Source organism: Papaver somniferum, chromosome 6 (assembly GCF_003573695.1).
Source record: "Papaver somniferum cultivar HN1 chromosome 6, ASM357369v1, whole genome shotgun sequence".
NCBI lineage: Eukaryota > Viridiplantae > Streptophyta > Magnoliopsida > Ranunculales > Papaveraceae > Papaver > Papaver somniferum.
Genome location: NC_039363.1, coordinates 55080983 through 55095064, shown reverse-complemented (window position 1 = coordinate 55095064; position 14082 = coordinate 55080983).

The following is a 14082-nucleotide window of genomic DNA, read 5'->3' as shown; positions in this document are numbered from 1 at the left end:
GCCCATCCTCTGCTTCTGTTCTTTGGTTCGCTTGAGATGGCATTTGAGATCTTCCTCTCGTAACTGCTGGTTGTGAGATTGTTGGTACATCATTTGGTTTCTGCATGCCTTCGGATTTTGTTATCCTACGGTTACAGAAAAAACGACAAAATTTGCTACTTGGGTGCCTTCGTTAAAAGTAGCACTTAATGCTCTGACGCAGAAGACGTCTGAGCAGTTTTTCAGAAAAAGGACTGAAATGACGTATGGAAAGACATGTATTAAATTTCTTATGACACCCTTGGAAAAAACAACCTTAAATGTTGAAAACAATTGAAAGAGGTGTCAGATATTATTGAAAGATGGGGTATTAAATGCTTGAAAAGATTTTTTCTTCCTTAAATCCTCGCTGAGATTCCTCAGTGCTCAGAGGTACTCAGATCTGAAGGATACTCTGTGGGAAAAGGTTGTTTTTAGTACAAAACAAAAGTTTTAACGTTTTGTGAGTGCGTTTTTGGAGAAATTTTTGTAGATCTATAAGATTGCGAGTCTTTAGAGGCTATTAACTCCTAGAACTTACGAAAAAAATGGATGAAAAAAATCACTAGAGAGTGAGACTCATCGTTGTTGAACTCAGATCTCTTCGTTAAAGAAGATACATAAGTTGAAATAAATGACGGAATATAAAAACTCAAGCTGGTGAGCAAAACCTTCTAGCGCCAAACTGTGACTACTAATTTTTCCATAGTCTATGTAATGTAAACAACTCAGAGGATCGGATACTATGTAGTAATGATACTTCTGTTGAACTGATGATACTAAGTAATAAATGATATCAAAGATCACGATAATAACAAAGAATAATAATGTAGCGTGAATACTTTTAAGTTATCATGAGACACAAGATATAACGTTGTTCGACTTTTGTCCACATCCATGGGGTAATGAGTGATTTGTTTGTATCAAGTTGTGGTGGTTACAAAGATCTTAAATGCTTCCCAAAGTAATAGAGATAACTCAAGTTGAAGAATACTTAAGTTCTAAACATTAAAGAGGTATAAGCTTAAGACTAGATCTTCTTCTCCTAGATATTGAATGACCTTGGTTTGTTGGTGAAGCTTGGTATTTATAGCCCCTTCTTCTACAGGTATATCTTTGCTACCTTTGGATCCATCGTTCCCTGATATACCCTCCATACAAATGGTACCTTCGTTCACCGCGTGCTTTCTCCAGTCGGACTCTGCCACCTCAGTTGACTCACGTTCCTTCAGGAACTTCCTTGCCTCAGTACAGATTGTACCTTCGTTCACCGCCAACCTTTGCCAGTCAGATTCCGCCACGTCATTTATGTTCACGTGCTTTGGTTATGCGTGTAGATAAGAGATTTGTGCATTTAATGCTGATTAGATGCGTCATCTAACTCCGTCCCTTCACCAGCTGTCCCTCCCTAGACTAGGCTTTACTTTTTCCATCTTGACCATCGAGGTATCCCTTTTTGGGATGAGATAAAGTAGATCTGCGAAGGTATCCTCTGCTACTCAGGTTTCTCTGTATATCGAGGGATACACAGTTATTATGCATACGATCACTAAGATCGTGACACGTGCTCCGCAGAATATTGGTATTCACAACATCTCTTGTCAGCTTTTGCTTCAGATGATTCAATAGAAGAAAAATCTTTCCAAAGTGTCAACGACTTGGATACATCTGATGGATGTAATGAACCCTCATCTCTTGCATCTAAACATCCACCTACTCAATTTCTGATTCATAACTTGAGTCGGACACAAATATTTTTGAATTCTTGAATAGAGAGGTTCTTCAAGTAAATCTTTAATTAAGAGCTTCATTGAAGAAACTTAAATCATAAATCCATGTGAAAAATATTGAGATAGATTGTCTTAATGATAAGCTCACCAGAACCATAGCTCTAAAGGAAAAAGAGATTAATACTCTTAAGGATGATCTACAAAGAATATCTGGAATTTTTGACAAAATTTCAACAATGCTATTCGGTCAGAAATCCTTTGAAAACACAAATGGTTTAGGATTTAAAGGCAAAACTGTAGGCAGAATCAACCCCATTGTTCCTATTAATCATGGAAGAATGAAGGTTGATGGTTGTGATAAACATAAGGCAATTCAACAAGACAAAGAATCTTTATTGATTTGTTCGTTTTGTGTAAATGCAAATCATGTTCAAAGCACGTGTTGGAGATTCAAAAGGAACAACAAAATATTTCCAAACTTCAAAAGAACATGCAAGAGATAAATCTGGATAATCAACGTGGTTTTCCTAAAACCAGTGCTTCCAGTGTCAGAAGAGGTAGGGAATCTGTTTATACAACAAACCTTGGTAAAAGAGGGGAGTGTTTGGCTCACGTCGTCACTGTCTAATATCAGTGACATTCGCATCCTCATCTTTAACTTGGGAAAATGAGGATTGCGTCTATGTGTCTCAAGTGGTGTATTAATTTTTGTTAAGAAAATATTCTCCTAGGTTTTGGGTCATTAAATCACGGAAGACTTGTTTTACATTCTTCTAGGGTTTGGGCGTTCATAAGTCTATTTATAATTTTTTGTATTTTCTTTTTCTCCCTAGAAGATACAGTTTCATGGCTCCTGTAACTAGAGGCACCACAAGTAAGGATGCAGTTAAAGCAGTTAATGTGTATCTGTGCAAAGGAATCTCTTCCTCAAGGGTGAAGAAAGTGAAAGCTACAAATAATGGAGAAGGTTCATACTCTAACTGCATCTTATCTGTTTATCATCTTGATAATAAGTTTAGAGGTTTGGTGAATGATTTCATCAACAAAACAAATGATTTAAAATCTTAAATTATTTCGTCTTTAAAGGAGATAACTCACTATGAACAAATTTTGTCTCTAACAAAGAACACCTTGCGTGAGCTAAAACGAGAACTTAGTGAGTTGACTGATATTTCTAAGGATTTAGAGGAATTGAACGATCCCATTATCAAAGGTTTTTTCAATAATGAGAAGGAATTCTCGGTAGATGTTCTGAGAAAGATCTACAACATCTAGTAAATATGCTTACGAGAATTTTATTCTTGTGTTTTTAGGAAGAATAACTAGAGTTTGGAACAGTCATTATTGTGATTACACATAGCTATGTCCAATGTTTTCATCTTCATGTTTTTAGGTTTATTTGTTTAAATTCTAAAAGTTGTTTGGAAGATGATTTTTGCAGTATTAATCTTTATGGTTTTATATATTGCAAATTTGTTATGGGATATGTGTGTTTGCATCCGTGAACCATGATTGTCCCATACCTTGTCAAAAGTTAAGTCTTTCGCATGTTGATATGCATGTATTGATAAAAGAATGAATGAACTTTTGACATTACAAAAGTTTTAAGCCTATTATATGTCATTATGCAAATATTGATGGAAGATGGGATGAACTTTTGTTTATGAGGATTATGTCTATTGTATTTCATCGTGCAAATAGTGATGGAAAATAGAATGAATCCTTGTCAATTCTGCAGTATTGATCTTCCCTGATCCATTTTTTTGTATATACTGTGTGGCTCCGTAAGTTCTCTTATGATGAGCATTTCCGATTGAATTAATCATGGGTTTTCTTGTGATTAATTTAATTGAGTATTTTTGGATTCAAATTCATATTCTTATGTGATTTGTTATGTCCAAAGAAATCCTTATTTTCTTGTGAAAGTAAGGTCGCTCTTGTTGTTCTTTCGGGAATGACATTTTATGGGGGAGAGTTCTTAATTGAACTTGTGCTTAATTGCCAAATCTTTGTGGGGAGTGCGACTGTGAAATATTATAGGGGTTATCTTGTATCTTTATAAACTCCTTGATGAATGCATTTAGCTTCGGCTATATGATTGCATCTAAAAAGTTGATATGTGCTTTCTTTTGATCATGAAATGTCTATATGGAAATTTCATTAGGATCCCACTAGTTTTTGTACCTTTGCCAATTTTATTGACAAAAAGGGGGAGAATTAATGTGTAATTCATACTACAAATACATACGGTTTTCGGATCATTATGTAAGGGGGAGTGGTTTCCATGTGAGATGGATTATTGACTAAGGGGGAGTGATACATATCACCATAGTATTATTGTCGAAGTTGTGATACAATTGAACTTTGATGTTGTGTATTAATACTATGACATTGTGTAACAATGATTGAGAATTCTTGTTTTCTCATTGTTATAGATACGGATTTTCAACAACGGTGATACTAAACTTACAACCTTTGGGATCATTGGAATACTTGGAAGTGACGAAGATTTAGAGTAATGTTGAAGAACCAAGAAGATCAGGCATATGGAAGAGAAGCTACAAAAGTTTATTTATCTATTTTTGTTTTCCATATGTATTGATAGTTTTGTCACTAAAATTAACAAAAAGGGAGATTGTTAGAGCACTGCTCGGTCGAACTTGCATACGTTGCTATCTCAAGCATGTTTGTCAATGTTAGTGATCAAAACTATAAGTCTTGATTTCTAGTCTACTTATAGCTAAGTCTCAGAATAGGATAGAAAGTGTAGTTGAGCTCAAGACTCCATGGCGATCATCATACAAAGACAAAGAACTACTCAATGAACTGGTGGAACTTCATCGACAAAAAGGTATGCGGAGAATTGAACTTATATATCACTCAAAAGTCTATCTACTCTATCTCCTATCTTGAGACAAAAGTCGTTTTTCTACATAGACTTTGATTATACATATTTGATATTTCGAGCCGAGTTTATCTCGCTTATCTATTTCTCAAAATATGTGTTGGTAAGCTTTCGCTTTGGCCAAGTTCATCTTTACTAGTGACGAAAGTCATATTATGTTTCAATTACTTGAAACTTGCTTTGACGAAAAATAGTGTGTGAACAACAACTATATAACGTCCTCTAAGAATGTTTCAATGATTGAAATGAGAGTTTAGATTTTTTAACCATGTGAAAAGGCGAGGTTACCCAAATATACCTCAATCTAAAACTTTTCCTACCTTTAAGTCCTTTCTCCGGAAGTGGTTGTATATGGACTGAGTCGAGACAGTACAACTAATCGGTTCACACTTCGTATGATCATCTATGGATACGAGATGGCGACAATACAATAACGAAGTATGTTTACTTGATACAAAGGTTCGAACTTAACCAAACACAATAGGATTTCTTATCAAGTAAATAGGAATTAACGGTTGTGTAATTTACTTTAATTATAATAAAATAATTATAATGCGGAAATATAAAGTAAATGACACAACAATATTTTGTTAACGAGGAAACCACAAATGAAGAAAAACCCCGGGACCTTGTCCAGAATTGAATACTCTCAGGATTAAGCCGATACACAAAATTACACCTAACTTCGTATAGTTGAAACCAAGCAACTAAACCTATAGTTCACCTAGTTCCGTCTGTATTCCCACGCCTCCAACTTATAAATAAGTCACGTACTTGGAACAATTCCTTTGGTTCGTATTCCAAACAGTAAAGGAACTACAAATGTATTTGGTATCAACTCTATTCAACCAAGTGATATGAGTCGGACAAAGGCTCTTCCGTTTATCTTAACATAAACTCCTTCGTCAGGTCCTTAGATCTATCTTATATTCAATTACCGAAGTAATCGTTTAAGATTAAGACAACAACACCCTTAATCCAAAGAATTGTGTTGATGACGATCTACTCAATTAATCAATCCAATCTACCACAAGGATTAACCGATTATTAATTGGATCCTCTTTTACCAAAACAAGTATTGTGCACACCAAAGATTATAAACTCAAGTCAGATCTTCAATATCTTCTTTGTCTTCAAATCTTCTTAAATCTTCAAAAAAAACCTGCACACAATCACTTGAATCTCTTGTGATCAATCACGGACAGAACGGAGTCTGTTAACAAAGGATTACCACAAGATCGTCTTTAGAACTAATAACAGTCTAAAGATCCCTGTCGAAACTCTGAACTAGTTTGAGTGAATCTTATATCAGAGGAGAAGATCCTCAAGCATTAAAAAACTAGGTTGAATCAGATTTCAACCACCGTTAGTCAATCAAATCAATCGAAAGCAAAAAATAAACCGCAATTATCTAGTTTCCCACCAACGGTACACGCTAGAGCTTCTCAATCCCAAAGAAGACTTTAAACTGAGCGGTTGTAAGAGATTTCTCCTAATTAGGTTACTCTCCTCTCCGAATAGGCGGATACACCAGTAACACAACAAAAGAGGAAGTCTGTTGTTACGAAGGATTAGTTTACTAGAAAGGAAAACTTCAAGTATTTATAGACAAGGAAGTTTGGACACCAAGGAATTTCCAAAACCGAAAATATTCTCAAGATATTCATTAAAGCACAAATTCGATTTCCATAATTCCTGGAAATCCTCTGTCCAAAAATAATGATCGAAATCTCTCGGCAAATCTAATTAGTAAATGCACATTACTAATTCTGAGATTTCCCTACAAAATGAAATTAATAAACTTAATTAAAAGATTCTTAACTTACTTATGTTTCGATCCTGGGATTTTATTCCTTTAGCTATTAAGGAATAACGTTGAACAATTAAAGAAATAAAGATTCACAACACGTGTTCAAAGTATGTCGACATCCTTACTTTGTAAGTTCTCTTTCACACTTACAACCTTGAAACTGATTTGCCACACTTCCAAACAAGTTTATAATTGGTTCATCTGACTTTCAAGAACTATGTGATTGATCAAACAAACATTCAATCACAATCATGGGTTTAACGGTTCTACCAAAACAAGTTTCGGTTTTACCTATATGTGAGTACTGTGCATAGTCACACTAGATTTCCAAAATTCGGTTGACTAGGTACTAGGATCGGTTCCCCACATATATATGGTATCTAACTTATATGTGTTGCACATGTCCATAGGATCGGTTCCCCTTTGCCTAAAAACGTGTTGCACATGTCCATAGGATCGGTTCCCCTTTCTGCTATAAACCTTGTTGCACCTCACACAATGATCGGTTCCCCTTTGTGATGTACTAGACCTCTTACTAGGATCGGTTCCCCTTTCCCAAATTTGGTCAGACATAACACAAACCTGATCATACCATCTCAGGTGATTACTTAAGATCGGTTTCACTAATAAAAGTCATACCAATACTTAAGTCAGGCCTTTGTGAAAGGTCTACCAAAAACACAAACAACTTGTGAGCGGTTATACTTAATCACACATATTGGTTGTTCATAAGATATGCAATGAATAACAATACCAATAACACCTGGCAATTTCCTTTTCGGTTCACAAACAAGATTATAAAATTACTTCCTTAGAACACATGTAAACATTATTCCCTAGAATGAAATCCTCACCTCATACCCATACATAATCACAATAGCATTCAAATGATTATGGAGGTATCTTATTTATGAAGTTTAATGGTTAAGCAATAAACCTCGTATTGTATTCCTTAATACTATGTCTATCTAGAGTTCATGTGTTTCAATATGCATGACTTGAAAGATACGTTAGGGATTGAAATAGTTCAAGTCAAATATCACTAACCTCAAGTGGAAGGATGATTGTTGTCGTTGTAGCTCCTTGCTTCTTCACATCTTCAAGTCTTCGCAATACTTGTAATGTCTCATATACTAATACTTTCAAGCTAACCTATACGAAGTTGACTCTAGTACATAATCAAGCGACTTTTAACATGAGTTTTGATTCACTAAAATATGACAACCAAACTTGACATATCAACGCTTGGTGGGTTAAACCGAGCAATGCTCTAACAATCTCCCCCTTTGTTAATTTTAGTGACAAAACTCTTACATCATATGAATAAAAAAATTACAAGAATTCATTACACATATGCTTGATTCCCGAATCCAACAACACAGTAAAACTGCTTACATTCAATCCTTGAAAATGTCGTTGTTGACATTATAATAACAAAGCTAATAATCCCCCTAAGGAAGATAGGTAGATATTCAATACGCACGTCTTTTTTATACCAATTCATATGACATGTTACTCCCCCTTAGTTTGTGCTTTCACTCTTTAGTTAGATAAACATTCAAGCACAACTGTTCTTTCCTTAGCGATACCAATCAATATAAAATCAATGCCAGTATCACCTATTTACTCCATATATTTCTCCCCTTTTTGTCACAAAAATGACAAAGAAACGAAAAATAAAGGACAACATGAAAAGAATCTTACAAATCTCAATAGACTTGCAACCTGTAGAGTTAGGCACGAGGGTTCCACACATCATGTTCTGATAACCAGTATCAAAACCGAAACTACAAGTAGTTTTATTTTGATATGTTACCAAGGAAACAATTGTCCGAAACAATTTTTCCACTTTAGTTTAGCAAAACACAAATCAACTAAGCACCTTAGTCCCTTTGCTAAACCGATTTTTCAAAAACAACCGCTTAATTCGATAAGACCAAAATAAAGATAACTCTATTTTTCTCATCAGGTTCTAATTATCCATAAACTTAGACCTTTCAATTTTAAACAAGACAAGTATTAGGTTAGTTAACTAGCACTTCTTGTTAAGGAATTCGATTAGACTTGAATAACCGAAACCTCACTTCGATAAGTCTAACTAATATCAGAATTAACTTAGTTTCTCTTATCCGGAATCGAATTGGACTAAAAAACTCATCCCGTACACCTTTTATTTCGTTAAGCCATAAATAATTCATACAAACAAACATAAATCAACTTGCATAATTATTCACCTCAACCGGAAGCAATTGAAACAACATAGACACTAAAAGCACCACAATTGCACCAAAATTTTGTAAGCTTAAACAATTGATACCATACAAACGCAAGATAACAATAGTTTTTCTTAATCGGAACCAATTGAATCACACACATCCACACACACATTATGGAATAAACATCAATTGTACTTAAATTTTGTTAAGCAAAAGCAATAAATATATATGATATAAACTCAGGCTTTTCTTAAACAGGAAAACAATTAACTAACAAGATAGTTACCTCAAATTTCGCATCCACTTCTTCAATATGTTTGCATCTTCGTCCAGGGAGAATTGATATCGAAATATAATCATGTTGTCATCCTTATGCATAAACAAAAGAATAACAACAACCAAACTTTACCAGAGAAAGGTTGAAAATCGGTTTTAAAAATTGAAAGAAAAAGTTGAAAACCGTCGAAACACATATGCTTTTATGCTAAACCAAAACCGATTCAACATATTGTGACTTTTTCACATATTGTTTCTACCAGAACCCCTCATGGTTCTTTGATAAAGCCTACCAACATGGGATAGAACTTAATACTGCTAAATCAAAAAGTCATAATATTGTGAACCACAAGGGTTCACAATATTATGAGATCGAATATCAAGGTTAGAAAACCGAAATCAAACGTCCCATAAACACAGATGCAATACACCATAAATATTCAATAAATAATAAAGTATTGCAATTACCTCTATCTTGTAGGGAATTCAATTGCGAAAACAATGCAAAAAGAATGAGGTCATTCCGAGTTCGGACGAAGAAGTTATGGGAAAAACAGTTTTACACTTCTTCGTATGGGGACCTCTCACTAGGATCGGTTCCCCATATTGCACCTATCACTAGGATCGGTACCCCAAAGTGTTACTAGTGACGGATCACAACACTAAACTGTTTTTGACATAACTTTTGCATATGATGTCCGAATTCAGTGATTTTTGGCTCGTTTTAACCGTAAAAACAAGAGCTACATATATATGATCAGTATATATAAATATCATAAACTCAATATTACCGTTTCTATCAAAACCTCAAATATAGATAGAGAAAGTATGAGTATAGAAGAAAAGAAATCTCCTAAAGATGTTAATTAGTCAAATAATAACCAAGAGATCATATGCTCAGTTTTATGTGCTTCCTCACCTTTAAAAATATTGACCACTAAGGTGAGCATGCACATTATAACACAACTAGGTTGTGTTGAGTTGATCCTTGTCTTGTTCGTCACGAGTGACTAAGACCGAATCATCATTCTTGACCTCTTGCTTGGTTTGTTTTCTCTTGTTCCATCTCTTGTTTTTCTTCTTTGACTTGTGATGAAGAGTGTCATTATCACAACGTCCACTAGTACAAGAGAATCCAGACATGATGTCTCTCTTTAGTCTTTCAAGAAAACTTTTGTAATTATTGTCATCGACAATTAGCAGCTGAGAGTCATTCTTGTGACTAACTTTTGGTCACTTCTTGGCTATGGAGGACTTTGGGACCCATTTAGATTTGGGTTTCGCAGGAGCAACTTTCTCCTTCGTACCATTAGGATCATTGTCCTTTTGAATATTTTGCGGAACATCCTTTCTCCAATTTGGAACATCAGATCTTGTTTTTGCATTTAAAAAGTCATCTCTCTTTCTATAATTGGGTCTTTTATGAAACGACCTTGCCGAGTGATATGCAAAATTTGAACTATCATTATAATAATTCTTTTTCTTAAACTTAGGACAATACCGATCTGAGTTCCTTTGGGGAGCAATCTTAGCCGATTCGTTTGATATATAAGAAAGTGTCTTTTAACTTACGAATATTGCATCCCCATTCCATATGTCCTTTATTACCACAATAACTACAATGCTTAGTAACATACGAAGTGTGAGTTTTAATTTTACCTTTTTGTGGATCCTCTTGCATTGGAGCTCGATGATTTTTCTTTCTCTTCTTCTTCTTCTTCTTCTTATCTTTGTTCAACTTTGTTGCTTCCTTGATATTAGTAGAAGTGCTTTCTTTGATTGTCGTAATTGAAGAGAATGATTGAGCATGAATTTTAGGCTTGACTGGTTTTACATATTTACGAGCACTTTTTGCATCAGTGGACGCCTTTGGTTTAGAAGACGTTTTGCTTTAACAAATTTTACCTCTTTGCTAATATTTGAAGCATTTATTCCCTTATAGCCCAATCCTCGTGTATCACGATGATTTCTACTTGCTTCTAACATTGAGGTTAAATTGTTTGAGCTAGCATTAAACTTTTTAAGGTCCAAATTTTCTTCTTCCAACATCTTGATTTTATCAAGAGCACTAGCTAGATCAGCCTTAAGGCATTTTTCTCGGGAGAGATATTCACCTTCTTTCTCTTCAAAACTCTTTTGTTGGCAGTTAATCATTGCTTTAGATTCAACAAGTTTCTCTTCCAGGGATTGAATCTCCAAGGAAGGTGTATTCTTGAGAGAATCTAATTCCGATGTCAAGGAGGAAAGATCATGAACAAGTTGTTCATTTTCATCTTGCAAACAACCTAGTTCTTATAGAAGTTTTCCTTCTCTTTTTAACCCAAGAGTGAGTTCAGTTGCACAAGAGTCAAAAGATTGTTTTAACTCTTGTATCTCGGAAGTTTTTACACTCACATGATCAAGCTTTTCATCTTCTACAGAAGATTTTTCAGACTCGAGGTCCTTGGTCATTAGTACATGACTTAACTTAATCTCATCTTGAGAATACTCAGAAGTATTTTCAATTGAGCTCGTAGAACTCGATGAGGATGTCCCTTTTAAGCATTTTTTAAAATAAACAATTTCAAAGTCTTGCGATACATCAACTGAGTTCTTCTTAAGTTTTTGTTCTCGCTTAACTCTACTTTGAGTCATGTCTTATAGGTTGGATCTCATTAAACAAAGATTGTTAGATCTTTTCGTGTTTTCCTGCTCTGATACCAATTCAAAAGGCGAGGGTACCCAAATATACCTCAAGCTAAATTTTTTTTTACCTATAAGTCCCTTCTCTGAAAGTGATTGTCTATGGACTGAGTCGAGACAATACAACTAATCAGTTCACACTTCATGTGATCGTCTATGGATACGAGATCGAGACAATACAACAACGAAGTATGTTTACTTGATACAAAGGTTAGGACTTAACCAAACACAATAGGATTCTTATCAAGTAAATAAGAATTAACGTTTGTGTAATTTACTTTAATTATAATAAAACAATTATAATGCGAAACTATAAAGTAAATGAACGTAAAATATTGTTTCCTATGACGAAATCTTCACCCATACCCATACATAATCACAATACCATTCATACGATTATGTCGATGTCTTATATACGAAGTTCAAAAGATAGACGTTATACTTCGTATTGTATTCCTTAATACTATGTCTAACTAGAGTATAATCATTCACAGCTTCACAGTTATGTTTTCAATATGCACGACTTGAAAGATATGTTAAGGAATGAAACCGTTCAAGTCAAATATTACTAACCTCAAGTGGAAGGATGATGTCGTCGTTGTAGCTCCTTACTTCTTCACATTCTTCAAGTCTTCACGTAATACTTGTAATGTCTCATATCCTAATACTTTCAAGCTAACCTATACGAATTTGACTCTAGTAAATAATCAAGCGACTCTTTAAATGAGTTTTGGTTCACTAAAATATGAGAACCAAACTTGACATACCAACGCTTGGTGGGTTCAACCAAGCTATGCTCTAACAATCTCCCCCTTTTTCAATTTTAGTGACAAAACTCTTACATCATATGGATAAACAAATTACAAGAATTTATTACACATACGCTTGATTCCCAAATTCAACAGCACAATAACCTGTATACATTCAATTCATAAATGTCATTGTTGACATTATAATAACAAATCTAATACCCCCCCCTAAAGGTAAAATATGTAGATTTTTAATCTGCACGTCTTTGTTATTTCCATCATCATATGATATGTTACTCCCCCTTAGTCTATGCTTTACTCTTTCGTTAGATATAACGTTTAAGCACCATTGTCCTTTCCCTTAGTGATACCAAATCAATACAAATCAATATCACTTGTTGATTCCATATATTTCTCCCCCTTTTTGTCACAAAATGACAAAGGTACGAGCAAATAAAGGACAATCCGAAATGATCTTACAAATCTTACAAAGAGACTTGCAAAACCTATAAGAGTTAAGCGTGATGGTTCCACATACCATTTTTTATAACCAATATCAAAACTGAAACTACAAAGTAATTTTATTTTGATATGTCACCAAGGAAACAATTGCTCGAAGAAATTTTCCCTAATAGTTTAGCAAACCAAAAAATCGACCAAGCACCTTAGTTCCTTTGCTAAACCGATTGCACAAATACAATCGCTTGTTCGATAAGACCAAAATAAAGATCAGAATTGACTCTATTTTTCTCATCAGGCTCTAGTTATTCTCATCAATAAATTAGACCTTTCACTTTTAAACAAGACAAGTACTAGGTTAGTTAACTAGCATTTCTTGTTAAGGAATTCGATTGACTTGAATAACCAAAACCTTCACTTTGATAAGTCTAACTAAGATCAGAATTAACTTAGTTTCTCTTATCCGGAATCGAATTGGACTAAACAATTCATCCCCGAAAACCTTTTCTTTTGTTAAGCCATAAACAATTCATACAAACCAAATAAATCAACTTGCATAATTATTTACCTCAACCGGAAGCAATTGAAATAACATAAACATTTAAGTACTGCAATTGCACCTTAATTTCGTAAGCCTAAACAATTGATACCAAACAATAAAGCAAGATAACAATAGTTTTTCTAAACCGGAAACAATTAAATCACACACACATCCATACACAAATAATGGAATAAAACATCAATTGTACTGAAATTTTGTTAAGCAGAAGCAATAAATATATGCAATAAAATCAGGCTTTTCTTAAAAAGGAAAATGATTAAATAACAAATTCGTTACCTCAAATTCCGCATCCTCTTCTCCCCTGAAAGATATGTCATTAAGCGCAAGTTCACATAGAACTCTCCTCCGTTGCATTGTCATCCTCTCTCAAAACAAAAAAATCAACAACAAAGAGCAACCTTTACCAGAGAAAAGTTGAAAATCGGTTTTAACTATTGCAATGCAAAAGTTGAAACCCCGAAACACATATGCTTTTATGGTAAACCAAATGATTCAACATATTGTGACTTTTTTACATATTGTTTCAATCAGAACCCGTTATTACCCTTTGATAAAGCCTACCAACATGGGCTAGAACTTAATCCTGCTAAACCAAAAGGTCACCCAAACCATAAGGGTTCACACCATATGAGATCGAATATTAAGGTTATGAAAACCGAAAACATACATCTCATA